The sequence below is a fragment of the Carcharodon carcharias genome, chromosome 8 (genome assembly GCF_017639515.1).
Source record: "Carcharodon carcharias isolate sCarCar2 chromosome 8, sCarCar2.pri, whole genome shotgun sequence".
Lineage (NCBI taxonomy): Eukaryota > Metazoa > Chordata > Chondrichthyes > Lamniformes > Lamnidae > Carcharodon > Carcharodon carcharias.
Window position 1 is genome coordinate 82,682,311 of NC_054474.1, and position 23,566 is coordinate 82,705,876.

The 23,566-nt window shown below is 41.5% G+C and overlaps 1 protein-coding gene across 4 annotated transcripts in view; it reads left to right on the forward strand.

The window, feature by feature from the left end:
- Positions 1–23,566, forward strand: part of LOC121281560 (sideroflexin-1) — a 75,454-nt gene that overhangs the window by 17,579 nt on the left and 34,309 nt on the right. The window contains exon 1 of one of the 4 annotated variants that reach the window (XM_041194529.1): positions 2,525–2,626. The exons of the other annotated variants lie outside the window; for them this stretch is intronic. The gene's annotated coding sequence lies outside the window, so the exon portion shown is untranslated. Of the gene's footprint in view, positions 1–2,524; positions 2,627–23,566 lie in introns of those variants that run through there. 4 annotated transcript variants of the gene reach the window in all.

The window sequence follows — 23,566 nt, forward strand, 5'->3', positions numbered from 1 at the left end:
ATGATGAACATTTATTTTTCACAACATCTGAGATATAAATGCAATAAATATATACACACACAAGAAAAGATGATTTCTAAAGGTGTAGCATGAACTTAGTTATCTTAGCATAAAAAGAAACGTCAATTCTAATCTGTCTGCGAGATGGCAGGTGAAACATTGCAGGCCTTAAGGATGCTCTCATGATGCGCTAAAGAAAAATGAAAGTTGGAATTTTCTAATGATGGATTCACATTGGTTCACACCAAACAGCAAGCTTCTGGCTTTCTAGTTGAAGTTGGTTGAGCCCCTGTAGTGAAGAACTATAATGTTCCAAGTAAAATGAATAAGTCCCATTTCTTCCCCAAAGGAGGCTTTTGGGAAGGACCTTTCCTTGTGCTGGCCGCGAGATGGCTTCCTTCCGTTTGTTGCATCCCAGACTGAATTGCTGGGCTGCCTTTGTAGATTAATAAGGTATTGGTTATCTCCAGCCAGTTTCAGTCATGTGACAACAGTATGCATTCTGTTGTCCACACAAATGATTCAATGTCATAAGCCATTGTCACACAATGGAGAATGAATGATGGTCATTCCCATTTTCCTGTAATCAGTTCCTTAATACCCCACACTGTTAGATTTCATGTATGTAGACATTGAGCCTGGGGTGACCATTAAACTTGAGTTTCTGTAAATAACTAAACAATAATACCTGTAAATCCCCCAAGATGTGATCTTGTTGCATCCTGATTCTCTTCAGTGGAATTTCCTCCACAAGGACATTTACATTTTAATAACTTTAAAGAGGTACATTCAGCGCGAATTATTCCTTGTCTGTATGGAAACCACAAAAAAAGTCACCTGACTCCCCTGGAGTGCATTTTGTTAAGGTAAATTGTCCATTCCATGCTGCTTTTGGAAAAAAAACACTAAAATATCCATCTTCCTAATATGTTTTGCAGGCATAGGATGTGACTGTGAAAATGATACTGAAAAAATTGTTGGAGCTGCAGGCTGACAAGTTCCTGGATCCTGATGGACTATGTCCTAGGGCCTTAAAAGAAGTGGCTAGGGAGATAGTTGATGCATTGGTTTTAACCTTCCAAAATTTCCTAGATTTGGGGAAGGTTCTATTGGGTTGGAAAATAGTGAATGTAAATTCTTTATTCAAAAAGTGTGGGGTGGGGGTGGGGGTGGGAGGGAGACAGAAAGGAAACTAGAGGCCAGTTAGCTTAACATCTGTCATAGGGAAATGTTAGATGCAATTGTTAAAGAGATTATAGCAGGCCACTTGGAAAAAATCAGGGTAATCAGGCAGGGTCAACATGGTTTTTTGAAACAGAAATCATGTTTAACCACTTTATTGGAATTCTTTGAAGAGGTAATGTGATGTGGATAAAGCGGAACCAGTGGATGTACTGTATTTAGATTTTCAGAAGGCATTTGATAAGGTGCCACAAAATTTTATTGCAAAAAATGAAAGCTCATGGTGTAGGGGTAGCATATTGGCATGGAGAGAAGATTAGCTAGCTAGTAGGAAACAGAGGGTAGCCATAAGTGGGTATTTTTCTAGTTGACAAGATGTAACCAGTGGTGTGCCACAGGGATCTGTGCTGGGGGCTCAACTTCTTACAATTTATATATAAATTTATGAAGCGAACGAAGGTACAGTTGTTAAATTTGCTGATGACACAAAGGTAGGATAGTAAGATGTGAAGAGGAAACAAGGAGGCCACAGAGGGATATAGATAGTTTAAGTGAGTGGGCAAAGACCTCAAAGACCCGGCAAATGGAGCATAATGCGTGGAAGTGGGAAATTGTCCATTTTGGCAGGAAAAATAAAAGAAGCAAAAATAGTGAGAGATTGCCGTGGTTTACTGATCATATGACCATTATTATTGCCAAAGATAAGTACAAAAATGCATGAACTTGCACAAGATAAGCAGAGTAATATAGCCAAAAATTGAATCATTATTTAGTTTACTTGTGGATATTATACCCTTCCCTGCATTATTTGAGTTATGCAAAATTTCCCTTAATGAATCAGACGGTTTCATTTTTTTAAAAAAAATGTAAATACTTATTTGGGGATTTTCTGAAAAGGTAATAAGAAAAGTAAACTACTTTTATTATGTTCTGATCATCCAAGAAGAAATATATTTTCTTCAGTTGTAACATGAGGTTTTCTGAAAATAGATGAATCCTAGCCAATGTGTTTAAAAAGGGTTTTGTAAAGGTAACATGGAGATTAAAGTGTAAAGCTGCATGTATCTCCTTCATTATCAATGATTGTCAATTCAATGCACTGTCATTTCTTTTAAACATGAAGAAGAAAAATAGCTTAAAATGGAAGAGGTATGGATTCAGCAAGCTGATGGATATGAAATTGTGGTCAGTTGTTAAATGCTGCTCTTTACTTTCTGATTTAGCTTGTATTACCATCTGCTTCATGCATAATACAATAAATGGATTTAAGTTGTGCCCCACCTGGCTAAGATTTGTTTGTGTCTGATTTTCTGTAAACAATCTAGATTGACACTTCAGTGTTGCACGTGAGACTGCTGCTTAAGAGATGCCATTATTCTGATCAGACATTCAACTCAGATTCTTATCTAAAACAAAAACAGAATTACCTGGAAAAACTCAGCAGGTCTGTCAGCATCAGATTCTTATCTACTTGTTTGGATGGATGTAAGAGATCACAAGCAGTATTTTGTAATTGAGGTTTCTCAGTGTTCTGACCAACATTCTTCCATCAAGCATTACCACCAAAACCAGATCATTCATTCAGTGTTTGTTGAACCTTGCTGTATGTAAATTATCTGATACATTTGCCTACATAAGAAGTGACCACTTCAAAAGCAATTAATTGGTTTTGAAGAACTTTGAGATGCCATGAGCACCTCCTTCCTCCTCTTTCCCTTACTACTTTTTGGTTTCCTTTTTCAAAGATAATTTGAAAATATCTGATCCTCACCATATAGATTAGAGTCATTCAGAATAAGGATAAAATGGTTAATATCAGCTTCAGAGTAATGCTATGTAGGACATGATTTAGTTTTAACAACAGCAGGATTGTAGAGAATATAGCCTGAACCCACTATTCTAGCAATTTTTTTCTGTTGGATATATGACTTTCAGTATTTCTGTGCCGTATTTCCTGTCCACCATTTCCATTCATGGCAATTGTCCTCAGCTGAGCAAGGCCATTCACAGCTTTGGTGTTGTGTTTGACCCCCAGATGAGTTTCAGACAACATATCTGCACCATGACCAAGACTGCCTACTTTAACCTTCGCAGCATCTCTTGACTCCAACCCTGCATCGGCTCTTCTTTTGCTGAAACCCTCATCCGTGCCTTTGTTACCTCTAGTCTTGACGATTCCAGTGCACTCCTGGCCAACCTCCAACCCTCCACACTACATAGATATATGCTCATCCAAGCTCTGCTGCCTGTATCTTAACTCATTCCAAATACCATTTATTGACCACCCCTGCTTACTGACCTTCACTGGTTTCCCATCCAACAAACAGTGTTCCTTCCAATTTCTTTTTGCTAATTTGTTGCACAGCACAATTTCTTTAAGATTGCTGCACCACCATGTATGCTTGTATCTTAAAGGGGACCCTGCTTGTGCATGGCCTTTTTTCCTCTTCGCATGTACATTCTGGATAGCTATGTGACTGCACAGTTGAGGGAATGTTGCTGACGATACCTAATTTTAAAATCCTCATCCTCGTTTCAAATTCCTTCTTGGCTTCATTCTTCCTTATCTATGTAGCTTCCTCTAGCCCTACAAATCTTTGAAATGTCTGCATTCCTCCAACTTTGGCCACTTGTACATTCTTGATTTTACTCACTTCAGCATTGGCAGCCATGCTTCCAACTGCCTTGGTCCTAATGCTCTGGAATTCCATCCCTATGCCTCTTTACCTCTGCTCTTTTTAGATTTTAAGCCTACCCTTTATATCGTATTATATCTCCTGATATCTCCTCCTGTGACTTTGTACTAAAAATGGTTTTGCTGATATCTCGTGTGCCTGTGACTTTGTACTAAAAATGGTTTTGCTGATATCTCGTGTGCCTTGAGACGTTTTACTGTGTAAAGTGCAATATATGAATGTAGGTCATTATTGCGTTGTAAGAAAAGTGGAAAAGAACAAATCATCCCAACTTCAAACACACTGAACCAACTTCCCTAGTATCTATCCCCATTAACTCTTGGTTGATGTTCTATTGCACACTGTGTATCTCAAATGTGTAAAGTTTTACTGAGGACAGCATCCTGCCTGCTACTGTTTAATGCTGTGTTAAGTTCTTCAGCTTGTTCAGATCTTCACCAGTGAAAATCTACCAGTTGGGTCTGAACTGCAACTTTGAGGTAGCACCATAGCACTGGAACACTTGCTTGTTCAAGTGCTATGGAATCTGATGTGTGATGTAAATAAGGCAGATTATACATCAGCAAACTAAATTGATTCAGTTTTAAGTAACAAAAGTGCACACAGCAGTAAATCACGCAAGTCATAAAATCTATTTGTTTATCCATCTCATAGTTCCTGGGCAAGTATTGCCCTGACTTTCCATAGGCCTTACTTAGTTCTACTAGAGAGCAGGCACCAAAAAGTCCATACTGTAAATCTTAGAATCCTTCATTAATGATTTTTGCTGAGCATTTTCAGAAATGTTTATTATTTTAAAATAATAAGCAATTGAATCCTTTAGCTTCAATTCACAACACAGTAGGGATTTTATTAATATAACTAATTGAATACTGGAAAGCATTTGCTTGAGGCATTTGATTTTCTTGTTATTTGTTATCAACAGTTAGCTACTGTAATCTTGTGTTTAGTGATCTGTGCAAAGTACATTTAGTTTGAGATAAACACTGGGGGTAACAATGTTGCTTTTGGAACAAAGGAGAAAAACAAACCCATATGTAACAAATATTAGATCCTTAAGCATGTAACTGTTAACACTGATTTCTGGTACAAAGTTAACCATCTAAACATTCACTTTCCCTTTTTCTTATTCTCAACATTGCATTTGCACATTTTGTGATTCCTAATTCTTATACATATGCCATTTGTCCACTGTTCTTTGTCCCAAGTTATATGATTTATTTGGAGTGTGACAATTAAATGTATTTCCTTTTTAGGTTTGTTTATTTGGTGTCGACCACCTATGTGAATATGTGTACTGTAATTGCAAAACTTGTCCAGGGATTATGGGAAAATTCCCATCATGATTATGTATTTGCACACGTCAAACACCTAACTGTTTTTTGCCTCTGATGGTAAAACAGAAGAAAAACTAAAATAAAGCAATCTAAATTGTATTTTGAAAATAGCAAAAAGAAATATTTACAGATATTCATTGGACTCTGATCCTTTAGGGAACAGGAGTGTTAGTACACATTGATTTTTCTTACCATCCTCCCTATTTGTTATAAAACTGTTTAATATTCAGAAACTAAAACAATTGTTGCTTGTCACTCTTATATATTTCTTCCTACGGTTGTCCCTCAAAGTTGGCCCTAAGTTGCTTCATAATGCAATACATAATGAAATAAATTTTAAACTTGCTCCTCACTAAGGTAAGAGAAGAAGCATGTTCCTGTTGTCATCCCAATATATTCCCTGGGTCAATCCCACCATGAACAGCATTAACCCCAAGATTCTCTGGCCCTGAATCCACACCTTTCTCCAGTTTTTCGAGTATCCTCGATCAGCCCCTTTGAGCTCACCTTCTCCAAGAAACCCACTTTTTGCCTTCACGATCCCATTCCTGTAAGCTGGCTGATATTGTAAATAGTTTTCCCCCCTCAGGTACTCTTCCCATCATTGGTATCATTCCTGCCTTTTTTAAAAATAAACTCTATCCTTGCAAACTGCCACCCTATCCTTAACCTCCCTTTCCTCATCAGAGTAATTAAACATGTTGCCTTCCAAATCCAAACCCATCTTCCCTGCAATGCAATGTTTGAATTTTGTCAATTGGTTTCCCATCCCTGATGCAGCACTGTGACTTCTTTAATCAAAGTCACAAATGCCATGCTTTGTGACTCTTAGTGTGATACACTATCTCTCCTCTTGTTTCTCAACATTTGATGGTTGACCATACAACCGTCCCCTGACATCTTTCTTCCATTGTTCAGCAGAGTGGCACTGCTCTCATTTAATTCTGCTCTTGATGTTTAACTGTAGTGAGAGCATTTCCAGCAATGGCTTCTCTTCGCAGCCTCTCACTACTTCCTCTGACATCCCACAAGGATCTATCCCTGCCCCACCCCTTCATCATACACATACCCTTGGCGATATAATCCAGAGAATTTGAAGGCATCCCAGATTTTTGAATGTGCCAATTTTTTTTTAAGTTGCCAAAATAATTTTGTGTTTTATGCTAATGTGTACAATTTATAATATATTTTGTCAATTTGGTGGCACAATGGTTAGCGCTGCTGCCTCAGCTCCAGGGATCCGGGTTCGATTCTGACCTCTGGGGTCTGTGTGGAGTTTCTGCTGGGTGCTCTGGTTTCCTCCCACCATCCAAAGATGTGCTGGTTAGGTGGATTGGCTATGGTAAATTGCCGTGTGTGTGTGTGTGTATCTGTCGGGATAGATTCCAATTCCCCGTGTCCCTGAATTGGAAAAGTGAGAAGTGGTGTTTGTCAATTTGAGGATAAAATGGGAAGTGAGAAAATGCATTTCTGTGTTGTAGTATAGAAACAATAAAAATGCAATATACAAACTTACAGACACTCTGCCTTGCCTGCTTAACAAATTCGGTGACAATTGCCTCTGGCAAATGATTTATAATATAATTGTTTATTAACTTAGGAAAAGCTAATTAAGTTAGAACTGCAGCGTTAGACAGCCTTTTAATTTACAATATCGTACCTGCTGAAAGATAAATACTTATCAGCTGTTCCTTCTGATGCTTTTCCTGAATAAATAGTGTGTTGACCTTTCCAAGTCTATTATATTATTTTAAATACTGCTTTAAATTTCTGATTCTTCAGATTTGCCCTTTTTTCATAAATTGACTTAGTTGTTTCGCCAGTAGTGACCCATTATTTACATAATGATATGGTTATAATGTCAGAAATTGCCTGCAGTTTTAAAAACACATTGCACGCTCAACAGGAGGCAGCTGTTTATTTAATTGATATGTACACTTCTTTAAGTACAAGAGCTGTGCAGATTTATTTAGAAATTGTGTAGCGAAGGGAAGTTGCACAACTTCCGAATTATTTATTAAATTATTAGTACAACCTGACAAATTTAACTAGGCCAGAATACTCTTCAGTATGCTTCCTTCAATTATCATGCAGTTATTCCTCTTCGACATGCTTGCTTCAATTTTCATGCAACTATTATGAAGTGAAAGCTGCTGATATTATACAATCTGCCACAGTTAAGCATAAATAGTGCAATGGTGTTTTGCCAATTGCAATTTGGTTGGCAAAATGCCCATTTGTTTATAAATCACTTTTCATTTGAAATACTGCCACATAAAAATAGGTTGAGTTATTTCAAATTCTACTTTTTAATGTCGGATTTGTGATTAAACCCTCCTGAAACCATATCTTTTTAAGATTGTCACCTCTAAACAAGGCTGTGGAATTAAACTTAAGGTAGCGGGATTTTTAGGTTTCACCGGGGGCAAAGACTAAGTTGACAGGCGCTCAGAATAGTCCCTTTGGCTAGCATGCTGATTTCCTGTCACTGTTTCTGTTGCTGACAAGTTTGATCAGATTGGAGGAAGGTGGACCCTGTCAACCCACCCGATTCTGCAATGAGGTCAAATTAAATAGCTAAAGAACTTGTTGAGAACCAGCTTAAGATTTTGGTGAGGGCCGAAGCTGGTTTAGGGGCAGACCAGGTCCATGGGGGTGACAGCACACCAGGGAGCCAGTCTTGGCCACTCCATCAGTTTAGGTGGGCCCTTAAGAGGGAACACAGGTACCATTGGGTGTGCGCAGATCACAGGAAGATGAAGAGGGTTTTCACCCTTCTAGCATCGTTAGGATATAAGAGAAGAGGGTAAGTCCTTCAAACACACCAGCTTCGGAACTGCGATACACCTATTCCAGTTTCTGTTGGGTGATAATGTACTTCTTCCTTTCAAAATTTAAGAAGCAAATTCAAATATAGATGAGGACTTGAATGTTTCTAATTGGCTGAGTCATCAATTTCCCCTGCCCAGCTTCACAATGTCACATTAAATGGGTGGTTTATGACTGGTTTACTTCTAGACTCCTTATTGCAAGTCAAATCTCTTGAGTACTGAAGCAGAAAATATGACAGCAAGGATTGACTGTGCATATATCTTTCTTCATCATATATACGGTTAGATGGCAATTCGGTAGAATATACTTATTTAATCATTCAGCCTCAGAGCTACATATATAAAGGTTCAGTTAGTGGGGGAATTGTATTACATTGTTACAAATACGTGGATTTGTTCATGATATTTTCAAATATAGTTCAGGCATTGATCAGTGCTACTGATTGCTACTGAAGTTGCTACTGATTGCATTTATGGAAATGGACAAATTCCCATTTCCTAAATGAACTAATAGCACTGGAAATGTACCTACAAATGGATTTGAAATATGCAGCCAAAATTATCTTGGCTTCCATGGATACTTTGATTAGCTGAATGTTGTTGGAAAGTATTTGTACTTCTGTGGTCTGATAACATTAAGCCCTACCTATTTTCCCATACCTAAAGTACTGAAATGTAATACCGTATGCTAATCTGATAGCACAAGTTATTAATTGCTCTTGCAGATAAATTGAAATTTCCCTGAATAGAGTTTTAACATCCAGCAGTTCATTGAGTTCTGAAATTTGGTCATAACAGTACTTCATAATATGGGCCAGATTGGAACTAAATTGTGATTTATGTACTATTAAAGTGAATGAGAAGCCAGGAAGAGTTTTCCAATAAACCAGTGCTTTCCAAACTTTTTCCTAATGTGACCCTATTTTAATGTCTCAGACTTTCTGTGACCCCAGAGTGAAAAGTGAAAATTGAGTGGGGAGTTGTTAAGTTAGGGTGGTGGGGGGAGGGTTAGGGGAGAGGGAGTTGTTGAGTGCAAGTTAAAGCTGCTGGGTTTGCCTTAAAAACAGCGAACACCTATCTTTATTACAGGCTGTGGCTGTAGCAGTAATTGGGTTTCAGAGAACAGGCAATTTAGCTACACCCATGAACAGAAAAAAAAAAGGAACGTTTGAAGTGGCCTTGTAGCTATCAAAACTCAGTTCAACTCCATAGCCACTATTGCTGCCTCAGAGCTTGGAACCCCAAAATTTCATCTCGCGGCCCCACTAGGGATCACAATCCACAGTTTGGGAACCCCTGCAACATGCAGAATTTTTCCTCAATAGTACTTACCACATTCTTCATTATAGTATTGCCATTGATTGTAAATTTATTTGTTGAATTAATCCAGAAAACCTCTGGTTCATGTTTGTATTCCACATTAACAGAGAGAATGTGCATACATAGCATATATCTGGTTCAAGAACAGAAAATGCTGGAAAACATCAGCAGGTCTAATAGCATCTTTGGAGAGAAAGATAGAGTTAACATTTTGAGTCCGTATGACTCTTCTTTAGAGCTAAAGAGAAGAATATATCTGGTTTCCTGGTTTAAACATGCAAGTAGGGTAATTGTTAATCATTGAGTTACACAACTCTGCAGTGACATATTCCTGAAAAGGTGCAACTTTTGGATCATGGTTCAAAGTCTGCTTATTATGTGCCACTGTGAAACCATGAAGATAAGAGTTCTGTAAGATACCTTAACGAACTATGATGCAACACCAGGCTATTTATCTGTAATTTTCCAGTTTAACTTCCTATTCAGAAACTACTAAAGACTTTGCCCTTTCTCATCAGTTTACAGTTTAAAATAAAAACTGATTAACAGGAACCTTGTGTGGCTACAATCTAGGGAGATTCCTAAAATTCGTCAACTGGTGTCTAATAGGACAGAGTTATCATTGTTGACTGGTTTGTCTTCTAATCAGCCCCAAAATAATTGTTTTCTCTCTGTCCCTCTATAATCACACAAATAACTGATCTTCAGTCATTTGCTTAAAACCCAATCCTCATCACCAACCTATTTTACCTGTTACTCATTTGAACTCCAACAATTCACAGTAACTATGTAGAACTACATAGGAAATACTGCACAGAAACAGGCCACTGTGCCCAACCAGTCTGTAGTGGGATTTATATTCCATTCAAGCTGCCTCTTGACTTTCCCTATTTAACTCTATCAGCATGATCCTCTATTCCCTTCTGCTTCATTTGTTTGACTAACCACCCCTTAAACCAGTGGTATTCACTAGAAAAATAGTGAGGGCCAATTGTGATACTGAAAAATTTTGATTGGGCTGTATGAGAGCGGGGGAGAGGTTGGTGGAGTAATTGACTGCTGGCGGGGAGGGGGACAGTTATGAGTGCTGGCGGGGAAGTGGGGGCAGTTGTGAGTGCTGGCGGGGAAGGGGTGCGCAGTTGTGTGGGTAGGGAGCAATGGTTTTCTTCGCAATCATTTTACAGACTCTGACGGAGGCAATGCTGGTGTCTCAGAGCTCATTTCCTTAGGCACACCCTTCAAACCATCGCATAAAAATATAACATTGCGCAAGTGTATCAGGGAGCTCTGAGCTGATCCAATGATTGTCCCACCAGAGTCTCCACTTCACACTTGGCCCTGCTGCCTCAGAAGAGGAGGAACCCATGACCCTAATTGTTATGTAATGTATGTCTTGTTTTGCTTGACGTACTTTGCAAGCCAGTGCAGTATGGGATCGCAGTTTGTTAGTTCGGTTGCAGATGTAAAGTAAAATGAGCTGCAATGTTCAATCACCTCCGTGCCTACGTGTATTGATTAATCTTTGAAAAGTTATTAGCAGTACCTGTATTAGTTCATAACAAATTGGCAATGAGGACGAAGGACCTTTGTGGTAATGCCACTTGAAAAGCGAAACTGAAGTGAAAGTGCTAGTAGAAAGAAATTACTAGTAAAACAATGGAAATGACAGTAAACAAAAAGTAACTGATGAAGATGAGAAAATAAAAAGGTGGAAAATGACTACCCTTACCAGACCTATGGGATATTTTGATGAGACTGTTGAACAGTGGAGTTCCTACACTGAACCCTAAGTTTTTTTGTCTTTGCAAATGGAATTGAAAATGATAGAAAAGTGGCAACTTTAACTGTGATGGGCGCTAAAACCTTTGCCTTATTAAGAAGCTTGTGCAGCCTGACAAACTTGGCACAAAATCATATGAGGATATTGTAAAAGTCCTGGAGATGCGTTTTTCCCCGAAGCCACTTGTCAGAGCAGAAAGATTTAGGTTTTACAAAAGAAACCAAGAAGAGGGGGAAACAATTGTGCAGTACTTGAAAAGCTCACTAAACATTGTGAATTCAAGAAGTATTGAACGATACCCTCCTTGACAGTTTGGTCTGTGGCCTTCGTACTGAAGCAATCCAGAAACAACACCTGACAGAGGCTAACTCCCACTTTGCAGAAAGTCATAGAGATTACAGTCTCTATGGAGCTGGCCGCAAAAGAAGCACTGCAGCTGAGTCCATCAACTCAAGTGCATAACGTGACGGCTGAGCATACACACAAAATAGCAAGCAGCTGAGAATGTTACCGTTATAGAAAGCCTGGTCACCATCCATCTGAATATTGATGCAAAGACCTTGAATGCCCGTCAGTGTGGCAAGAAGGGGCATATTGAGCCTGCCTGTAAAAACAAAAAAGTAGCAGCGAATCAGAAAAGCAAACCAGAGAAAAAGAAATCTGCCATCTGGCGTAACAAGAAAAAAAATCTGCATGTCGTACAGCAGGGACAGGAGGACCAGAGTGACACCGAGTCCGAAGAAGAAGGGCCCCTCCACATCTTGTCAGTGACAGGTTGTTCACAGGGCTACTGAGTAACACCGCTGCTGGAAGGCCAACCAATACGTATGGAACTAGATACAGAGGTAGCAGTTTCCCTGGTCCCAGATGCTGTTTATGAGGAGAAATTTAAACATCTTCCCTTGACACCTGCAAAAATCCTGCCGAAAACATACAGGGGAATCTGTACCTATAATGGACAGAATGGAAGTTAAAATAGAATTAAATGGACAGACTACCAAGCTACCACTGTTTGTGGTGAAAGGCAACTACCCACCTTTAGTTGGACGGTCATGGCTTGAGAAGATCTGGTTAAACTGGGCAGAAGTACACAGCATTGGAAAAAGACGAAACTGGTCTGACAGCTGTTATAAAAAAGCACGCTGTTGCTTTTGAAGGAGATTTGAGAAGCACAAAGGGAATCACGGTAAAACTGAATATCAAAGCTGACTCTCAACCAAAATTTCTGATGGCCTGAATCAAGCCATATGCCATATGACCAAAAGTTGAAGCTGGCCTGGAGTGTCTGGTCAAGGTAGGAGTCTTCCATAACAAATGGGCAACATTCCAATGCTCAATAAAGACGGCTCCATACGCATCCATGGAGATTTCAAGGTTACTGTTAACCCTGCTGAACAATATCCACTTCCCCATATTGAAGACCTTTGTGCTGGCCTGGCTGGTGGGCAGAAATTCAGCATAATAGATTTATTCCAGGCCTACTTACAAATGCACGTTGATGAGAAGTCATAAGAATATCTGACCATCACAACACACAAAGGACTGTACAGATATTGCTGTTTGCCTTTTGGAATAACATCATTTGGGCCATGGAGCAAATCCTGAGTGGCTTGCCTGGAGTTGAGTGTTGCCTTGATGACGTCTTGGTAACGGGCAAGACTGATGAGGATCATCTCAAGAACTTGGATGCCACTCTACAAAGGAGTATGGCCTACGGGTTCGCAAAGACAAGTGCGAGTTTTTTCAACCCTCTGTGGAGTATTTGGGGCACATCATTGATGCTGCTGGTCTTCACAAAGCACCTTGGATGATCCAGTTCCTCAGAATATCAGCCAGCTTTGTTCTTTCTTTGGGCTGTTGAATTATTAAGGAGATTTATTCCACAGCTGGCAACCCTGCTGAAACCCCTGCATGAGCTTCTCTCAGAACAAAGCCTGGAAATGAACAGACGTCTGTGATGCTGCGTTCAAGAAGGCTAAAGCAGTGCTGACAGATTTCGAGGTACTGACACACTTTGACCCCTCCTTACCTCCACAACTTGCATGTGATGCATTGCCTTATGGAGTCGGGGCCATTGTTTCACACACAATGTCCTCAGGTGTGGAGAGGCCCATTGCATTTGCTTCATGGACTTTAAGCAAAGCAGAGAGCCAATACGCTCAAATCGAATGCAAAGCACTGGGAATCATTTTCGGAATCCAGAAATTTCACGAGTACCTGTTTGGATGGAAATTCACGCTGCTGACTGATCATCGACCACTCACCTCAATATTCGGTCCACACACAGGTATCCCTTCTTTAGCTGCAAGCAGAATGCAGCTTTGGGCATTGATTTTTGAGTGCTCACACATGACATCAAATATCGAAAATCTACTTTGCATGGCAATGCTGATGGTCTTTTGAGGCTGCCCCTAACCAGTCAGCCATGTGGACACTGCTCAGAAAGACATCTTTTACTTTGCACACATGGAGAACACACCCATCACTTCAGTCCAAATCAAGAAGCCCACTCGAGTGGACCCAACATTGTCCAAAGTCATAGACCTTGTGATGCATGGCAACTCTTCCCCAACTTCCAAGTCTCATCTGACCTTCATCTTTGCGTTTCCAGGAGGATGGAGTTATCAGCCACCTCAGGTTGTTTGCTTTGGGGCATGCTAGTTGTTGTTTCACTAACATTGAGGAACCAGTGTCGGACTAACTGCATTCTGAACACTTTGGAATAGTTCACATGGTCGAGATTACAAGAAGCTCCTTTTGGTGACCTGGCCTAGACCAAGACATTGAAGCCAAGGCAAGATCTTGTTCTTCATGTCAGAGTGTGAGAAACATGCCTCAATTAGCATGCCTCCATCCATGGGATTGCCCAGAAAAACCTTGGCAACACATCCATGTTGATTTTGCTGGTCCATTTGAAGGAACAATGCTCATAGCGGTTGTGAGTGCTCATTCCAAATGGCCAAAATTTTCAGCGATGTTGTCTTCTACTGCTGAGAGCACAATTCAAAGGCTAGGAGAAGCATTCAGTCGTTAAGGGTTCCCAAAACAACTTGTGACTGAAAATGAACCTCAGTTTGTCTTGCAGGAGTTTGAGAATCTTTTGAGAAGTAACTGAATTCATCCCATTACCTCAGCACCAAACCATCCATCCACCAATGGATTAGCATAGAGATTTGTTCAAGCCGTGAAACATGCTTTAAGATTTACATAAGGACATTCTTCCATTTAAAGCATTTGGACGCATTTCTGCTGACATACCGAAACACGCCTTGTACTCTAATCCCTTGCACCGAGGGCCAACATGCTATTTGCCTCCTTAATTGCATGCTGTTCCTGTATGCTAACTCTGTTCCTTGTACAAGCGCATCCAAGTCCCTCTGAACATCAACATTTAGAAGTTTTGTGCCTTTGGAAAAAAATTCTGCTTTTCTATTCCTACTACCAAAATAAATAGCCTCACGCTTTCCCTTATCATAGTGCACCTGCCATCTTGTTGCTCATTCACTTAGCCTGTCTCTGTCTCTTTGCACCTCTGTCTGCTTCTCTAAATGGTTGTTTTTCAGATTGGAGAAAGATTTGTAGTGGAGTTCCCCAGGTTCAGTGTTGGGACCCTTGCTCTTCCTGATATATTTTAATGACCTAGACTGTAGTGTTCAGGGCATGATTTCAAAATTTGCAGATGATACGAAGATTGGAAACATTGTCAACTGTGATGAGCATAGTCTTGAACTTCAAAATGACATAGACATGTTGGTGGATTGGATAGACAAGTGGCAGATGGAGCTCAAAGCAGTGAAGCATGTAATGATTCATTTTGACAGGAAGGATATGAAGAGACAGTTTAAAATAAAAGGAGGAACTCTAAAGGAGGTGCAGGAAGAGAGGAACCTCGGTGTATATACATAAGTCATTCAAGATGGCAGGGCATTTTGAGAGAGCAGTTAATAAAGCATATAGTATCTTAGGCTTTATTAATAAGGGCATTGAGTACAAGATTAAAGAGGTCATGTTAACTTGTATAAGGCACTCGTTAGGCCTCATCTGGAGTACTGCATCCAGTTCTGGGCACCATACTTTAGGAAGGATGTGAAGGCATTGGAGAGAGTATGAAGAGATTCACAAGAATGATTCCAGGGGTAAAGAACAGTAGCTATGAGCATAGTTTGGAGAGGTTGGGGCTGCTTTTCTTGGAGAAAAGAAGGCAAACAGGAGACTTGGTTGAGGTATTCAAGATCCTGAAGGGTATAGACAGGGTAAATAATGAGAAATTGTTCCCACTCGAGAGCAACAAGAACTAGAGGGCACAAATTCAAAATAATTGGCAAAAGGAGTATAAGCGTTCTGAGGAAATTTTTCTTCACCCAGGGGGTGGTTGGAGTCTGTAACGGACTTCCTGAGAGAGTGGTAGAGGCAGGTTTGAGCGAGGTATTCAAAAGGGAATTGGATTGCTACCTGAAAGAGAGAATGTGCAAGGTTACAGAGATAAGGCAGGGGGCGGGGCTTGGTAGAATGCTCTCTCAGAGCGTCAATGGGCCGAATCGCCGCCTCCTGCACTGTAAAGACTGATTCTCACAAATTGTTGAGATACCTTACGCTTCCAGGGTAATCTGAGGTAGACTGTGCACATTTTAGGACCGAAAGTGGTGGCTTTGGGCCCATTCATGAGTTTGCGTGATATGCATGGAGCAACGACCTGATCAGCATAGCCATTATCTCACAGGATGGCTTTAATGGACCCTGCTTCAGTATCAAGCTGGCACAATGAGCAAATGTCTTGGGCCCTACTTACAAGGTTGCCAATAAGGCCAAACTTATAGTGCATTGAACTGTATAGATGACAGCCATTCTCTGGCTCATTCCCCAGGCATTCAGAGTCAACCTGCCTGCTTTGAATTTAAACAAAGCTTGGCAGTTAACTGTCAGTCATTGGTGCATTCTCCATGGCAATGCTTCTACCAAGGTCCACTTGCCAACCAGCACTCTCTTCTCATGCAGTATAAATTGTGGTTCCCTTTACATGTGGCATTCTTAAGACCATAAGACATAGGAGCAGAAATTAGGCCATTCGGCTCGTCGAATCTGCTCTGCCATTCAATCATGGCTGATAAGTTTTTCAACCCCATTCTCCCGCCTTCTCCCCTTAACCTTTGATCCCCTTACCAATTAAGAACCTATCTATCTCGGTCTTAAATACACTCAATGACCCGGCCTCCACAGCCTTCTGTGGCAATGAATTCCATAGATTCACCACTCTCTGGCTAAAGAAGTTTCTCCTCATCTCTGTTCTAAAAGGTCTTCCCTTTACTCTGAGGCTGTGCCCTTGGGTCCTAGTCTCTTCTACTAATGGAAACATCTTATCCACGTCCATTCTATCCAGGCCTTTCAGTATTCTGTAAGTTTCAATCAGATCCCCCCTCATCCTTCTAAGCTCCATCGAGTATAGACCCAGAGTCCTCAAACATTCCTCGTATGTTAAGCCTTTCATTCCTGGGATCGTTCTCGTGAACCTCCTCTGGATCCTCTCCAGGGCCAGCACATCCATCCTGAGATACAGGGCCCAAAATTGCTCACAATATTCTAAATGTGGTTTGACCAGAGCCTTATAAAGCCTCAGCAGCACATCCCTGCTTTTATATTCTAGTCCTGTCGAAATAAATGCCAACATTGCGTTTGCCTTCCTAACTACCAACTCAACCTGCAAGTTAACCTTAAGAGAATCCTGGACTATGACTCCCAAGTGCCTTTGCACTCCAGATATCTGAATTCTCTCCTCATTTAGAAAATAGTCTATGCCTCTTTTCTTACTACTAAAGTGCATGACTTCACGCTTTCCCATGTTGTATTCCATCTGCCACTTCTTTGCCCATTCTCCTAACCTGTCTAAATCCTTCTGCAGCCTCCCCGCCTCCTCAATACTACCTGTCCCTCCACCTATCTTTGTATCATCTGCAAACTTAGCCAGAATGCCCTCAGTTCCTTCATCTAGATCGTTAATGTATAAAGTGAAAAGTTATGATCCCTGCGGAACTCCACTAGTCACCGGTCGCCATCCTGAGAAGGACCCCCTTATCCCCATTCTCTGCCTCCTGCCAGACAGCCAATCTTCTATCCGTGCTAGTACCTTGCCTCTAACACCATGGGCTCTTATCTTACCGAGCAGCCTCCTGTGCAGCACCTTGTCAAAGGCCTTCTGGAACTCCAAGTAGTTATCACAATATTCTAAATGTGGTTTGACCAGAGCCTTATAAAGCCTCAGCAGCACATCCCTGCTTTTATATTCTAGTCCTGTCGAAATAAATGCCAACATTGCGTTTGCCTTCCTAACTACCAACTCAACCTGCAAGTTAACCTTAAGAGAATCCTGGACTATGACTCCCAAGTGCCTTTGCACTCCAGATATCTGAATTCTCTCCTCATTTAGAAAATAGTCTATGCCTCTTTTCTTACTACTATATAACATCCATTGGCTATCCTCATCTAAACTGCTTGTTACCTCCTCAAAGAATTTGTCAGGCATGATCTCTCCTTGATGAAACCATGCTGACTTTGCCCTATTTTACCATGCGCTTCCAAGTATTCTGAAATCTCTTCCTTAATAATGGACTCTCAAATCTTACCAACGACTGAGGTCAGGCTAATCGGCCTATAATTTCCCGTCTTTTGCCTCACTCCCTTCTTAAACGGGGGGTTACATTAGCGATTTTCCAGTCCGCTGGGACCCTCCCTGACTCCAGTGATTCCTGAAAGATCACCACTAACGCCTCCACTATCTCTTCAGCTATCTCCTTCAGAATTCTGGGGTGTAATCCATCTGGTCCAGGTGAATTATCCACCTTCAGACCTTTCAGTTTTCCTAGCACCTTCTCCTTTGAAATGGCCACCATGCTCACCTCTGCCCCCTGACTCTCTTGAACTTTGGGGATGTTACTCGTGTCTTCCACCATGAAGACTGACAAAAAGTACCTATTCAGTTCCTCCGCCATTTCTTTGTTCCCCACAACTACTTCTCCAGCGTCATTTTCCAGCAGCTCAATGTTCACTTTTGCCTCTCTCTTACCCTTTATATATCTAAAAAAAACTCTTGCAATCTTCTTTTATATTACTGGCTAGTTTACCCTCACATTTAATCTTCTCCCTCCTTATTACTTTTTTAGTTGTCCTCTGTTGGTCTTTGTTGGCTTCCCACTGCTCTTCGCCGCATTGTATAGGAACATAGGAACAGGAGAAGGCCATTCAGCCTGTCGAGCCTGCTCCGCCATTCAATACAACCATGGCTAATTGAACACTTCAGTGCCTTTTACCCACACTATCCCCATACCTCTTGATGTTATTGTTACTCAGAAATTTATCAATCTCTACCTTAAACATACTCAATGACTGAGCTTCCAAGGCCCTCTGGTGTAGAGAATTCTAAAGATTCGCAACCCTCTGTAAAGAAATGTCTGCTGATCTCAGTCCTAAGTGGCTTCCCCCTTATTTTGAAATTGTGTCCCCTGGTTCTTGAATCACCTTACCTGCATCTACCCTGTCTATTCCTTTGAGTATTTTGGAGGTTTCAATGAAACACCTCTCATTCTTCGAAACTCTGGAGAATACAGGCCTAGTTTCCCCAACCTCTCTTCGTAAGACAATCCTGCCAGCCCGGAACAAGTCTGGTGAATCTTTGTTGCACTCCCTCTATGGCAATAATATCCTTTCTAAGGTAAGGGGACCAAAATTGCACATGCTACTCCAGGTGCAGTCTAACCAAGCTTCTATACAATTGAAGCAAGACATCACTACTCCTGTACTCAAATCCTCTTGCTAACGTTCCATTAGTCTTCCTAATTGCCTGCTGCACCTACATGTTAGCTTTCAGTGGCTTATGGACAAGGACACCCAGGTCCCTTTGTACATCTACACTTTCTAATCTCTTACCATTAAGGCAATACTCTGCACATGTGACCCTTCTACCAAAGTGGATAAGCTCACATTTTTCCACATTATATTCCTTCTGCTATGTCCTTGCCCACTCACTAAGTCTGTCCAAATCCTCTTGTAGCCGCTTTGTAAAAACTTGGAGCAGGAGTAGGCAATTCAGCCCCTCGAGCCTGCCCCGCCATTCAATATGATCATGGCTGATCTAATTTCGGTCTCAACTCCCGCCCTCTCCCCATAACATTTCAACCCATTACTAATTAAAAATCTGTCTATCTCCTTAAATTTATTCAGCATCCCGGCATCCACTGCACTCTGAGGTAGTGAATTCCACAGGTTCACGACCCTTTGAGAAAAGTAATTCCTCCTCATCTCTGATTTAAATCTGCCAGCCCTTAGCCTAAAACTATGGCCTCTCGTTCTAGAATGCCCCACAAGGGGAAACATCCGCTTCACGTCTACTTTTGTTTATCCCCTTTAGCGTCTCATATACCTCTAATTAGATCTCCTCTCATCCTTCTAAATTCTAGCGCGTATAGGCCTAAACTTCTCAATCTCTCCTCATAAGACAAGCCCTGCATCTCTGGAATCAATCTGGTAAACACTAGGCTTCACACCTTCCTCACAACACACATTCCCACCTAGCTTTGTATCATCCGTGAACTTGGAAATATTATATTTGGTCCCCACATCCAAATCATTGATATATATTGGAAACAGCTGGGGCCCAAGTACTGATCTTTGCGCTACCCCACTAGTCACAGCCTGCCAATGTGAGAATGACCCATTTATTCCTACTCTGTTTTCTGCCTGTTAGCCAATCCTTAATCCATGCCAGTATATTGCCTCCTATCCCATGTGCTTTTATTTTGCTAATCAACCTCCTGTATCAGAAGCCTTCTGAAAATCCAAGGATGCTACGTCCATCAACTCTCCTTTATCAATTTTGTTCGTAACATCAAAAAACTCCAAGTTCGTCAAACATTATTTCCCATTTGCACATCCATGCTGACTGTGTCCAATCAGATCATGATTATCTAAGTATCCACTTATCATATCCTTTATAATAGATTCTAGCATTTTCCTTACTACTGATGCAAGGCCAACAGGTCTGTAGTTCCCTATTTTCTCTCTCCACTTTGTGAATAGTTGAGTGACATTTGCTTTCTTCCAATCTTCAGGAACCATTCCAGAATCTATAGAATTTTGGAAAATGATCATCAGTATGCCATCTCCATAGCAACCTCTTTCAAAACCCTGGGATGCAGAATATCAGGCCCCAGGGACTTATCAACTTTCAGTCCCATTAATTTCTCCAATACTACCTTCTTACTTATACTAAGTTCCTTCAACTCCTCATTCTCCCTAGCCCCTTGGATCTCTAAATCTGGGAGACTTCCTGTATCTTCCTCAGTGAAAACAGACACACAGTAATCATTTAGCTTTTCTGCTATTTCTCTATTCCCCATTATGAATTCTCCTGACTCTGCCTGCAATGGGTACACATTTTTCTTAGCCACACACTTCCTTTTCAAGTATCTATAGAAGCTCTTACAGTCCGTTTTTATGTTTTTTGCTAGATTGCATTCGTATTCTATTCCCCCTTTCTTTACCAGTTTCTTGGTCTTCCTTTGCTGTATTCTAAAAAACTCCCAATCTACTACTACTCCTGTGAACTTTATAAACCTTTTTAAAAAATCTTAAACAATCTTTAACTTCCTTTATCAGACACGGTTGACTGACTTTTTTTGGGATTTTACACCTTGAAGGATTGTATAGGTGCTATAAGCTGTGTAAGACCATCCATTGCCTATATACAGTCAAACCTTTTAATGTATTTTCCCAATCCACCTCAGCCAATTTGTCCCTCTTGCCTTCATAATTCCCTTTATTCAACTTTGATACCCTTGCTTCAAAGTGAACTACCTCACTTTCAAAAATAATAGGCCATAACCTCTGACTAGTTCAGAAAGTGCTGGCCCACAGAAATTAGAAGAAATAAATACCTACTTATCTGGCCTTGAAAATAATGTTGACACTTCCGTTCGATGGAGCTGTTTGGGGCCTGCAGCGAAAGACTCCTTGCAGGCCCCAGTGAAGTCTAGATACAGATCAGGAGAGGTGGGATGGGGTCCGAGGTCGGGGGTGGGGTAGGCGGGGAGGGGTGGGGTGGTCCAAGGTCGGGGTATGTCAGAGGTCAGGGGAGGGGTGGCTGTTGGAGGTCAGGGGGCTGGTCTGGTGGGTAGGGGGGGTGGTGGGTTGGTCCGAGGTCTGGGGGGCAGTCCAGTCCAAGGTCGGGCCAATGTAGGGGGGACAGCCTGGTGTGGTCCAGTGGCATGGGGCTTTTGGAGGTTGTTGGGGGAGGGGCGGGCAGTTCTGTTGGAGGTCAGGGGTGGTAGCTGTCGGGGGTCCAGGGGTTGGTTGGAGGGGTGCGGTGGGGGTGGCATCCTGTTGGGTCGGCCTATCCCTTTGGAATAAGTACTCAGAAGTTAGAAGATTTTTTAATTCTCCTAAGTTTTTCTGGGTAAATACTGTGTAAGCGTGGCAATACCATCCTAAGTTTGCGATTTAAATCACGTTTTCGGATGGTTCCCAACACAGTGCAATTGTCTAAAGGAAGTGTGCACTCCTGGGCAATTGCCGTGCAAACCCTTAACTGGGAATTTGCCAGAGGGATTCCCCAGTGCATCTTTGTGGTACCCCCCAAATCCGACACTTGGAAGCATTGAAGTTACGGGCCAATGTAAAATTCTATCATATTGTGGTCATTCATCCCTAAAGGTTCTTTTACACTGGGATTATTAATCAGCCCTTTTCCATTACATAATACTAGATCTAAGAGAGCCTGTCCTCTATTCGGCTCCTCAACATACTGCTCTAGAAAACCATCCCTAACACACCCCAGAAACTCGTCTTCCACAGCATTAGTGCTCATTTGGTTTACCCAGTCTATATGCAGATTGAAGTCACCGTGATTACTGTATTGTCCACGCTACAAGCTTCTCTCATCTCCTGATTAATACCATGCCCCACATTATCACAACGGCTTGGTGGCCGATAAACAACTCCAACCAATGTCTGCTGCTCTTTGTTTCTTAGCTCTGCCCAAACATTATTCTTCTGATCTGAGATCTTCCCTTACTAATGCACAGATTCAATCCCTTGTTGTCAATGCATCTCCGCTTCCTTTTCCTTCTTGCCTGTCCTTCCTAAAAGTCAAATATCCTTAAATGTTCAGTTCCCAGCCCTGGTCACCATGCAGCCATGTTTCTGTAAGGGCAATTATATCATACTCATTTACCTGTATTTTTGCCTTTAGATCATCTAGCTTATTGCAAATGCTGCTTCTGAGTAACTATTCAGGTAGAGTACCCATAACTTTGTCTTTTTGACATCATTCCGCATTCAAAGCTTACTCAATGCTCTGCTTTGTTTTTCCTGCCTCCTGGTCTCATTACTACTTCCTGTTACCAGCTTTACTTTCTTCCAATTTGGGCTACCCCTCAGGATCCCCCCCCGACAAGCTAGTTTAAACCCACCTCAACAGCACTGGCAAATACCCCTGCGAGTATATCAGTCCCAGTCCTGTCAAGTTGCAACCCATCCAACTTGTACAGGCTCCACCTGCCCCAGAAACAGTCCCAATGCCTCAGAAATCTGATGCCCTCCCTCTTAACGCCAGTTCTCCAGCCACGTATTTAATTAATTTATCCTCCTATTCCTATGCACGTGGTACTGGGAGTAACTGCTCTTGAGGTCCTACTTTTTAATTTCCTTCCTAACTCCCTGAAATCGGTTTTCAGGACCTTATCCCTCTTCCTACCTATGACCTTGGTACCAATGTGGACCATGACTTTTGGCTGATTCCCTCCCACTGAAGGATGTCCTGCAGCTGCTCTGTGATATCCTTGCCCCTGGCACCAGGGAGGCAACACACCATCCTGGAGTCACGTTTACTGCTACAGAAACGTCTGTCCAATCCCCTGACTGTGGAATCATCTATCACTATTGCCTTTCCATTCTCCTTCCTCCCCTGCCCCGCACAACTGACCCGGTCTTGATGCCACAGGCTTGGCTCTGGTTGCACACCCTTGAGGAACTATTGTCCTCATCAGCATCCAAAATGGAAAACCAGACTCGGGACTCCTGCACTACCTGCCTGGTTCGTTTAGACTGCCTGGCGGTCACCCATTCCCTCTCTGACTGTATGCTTCTGACCTGCGGTGTGACCACCTCCCTAAATGTGCTATCCACGTAGTCCTCTGCCTTGTGGATGCACAATGGTGACTGCAGCTGCCACTCAAGTTCCGAAACCCAGAACTCAAGCAAGTTGTCCTGATGTGTGCAAGACGAAAATTTTCGACAAGGTGTCTTTTTTCACCAATACTCTTCTGTACTACCAAATGACTATAAATCAATAACATAGATTGTGAATAGATTTTTTTGTATGTTTTGGTCTCCTTACCTAAGAAATTTTATATAGGGTATTAACCTTGGAACAAG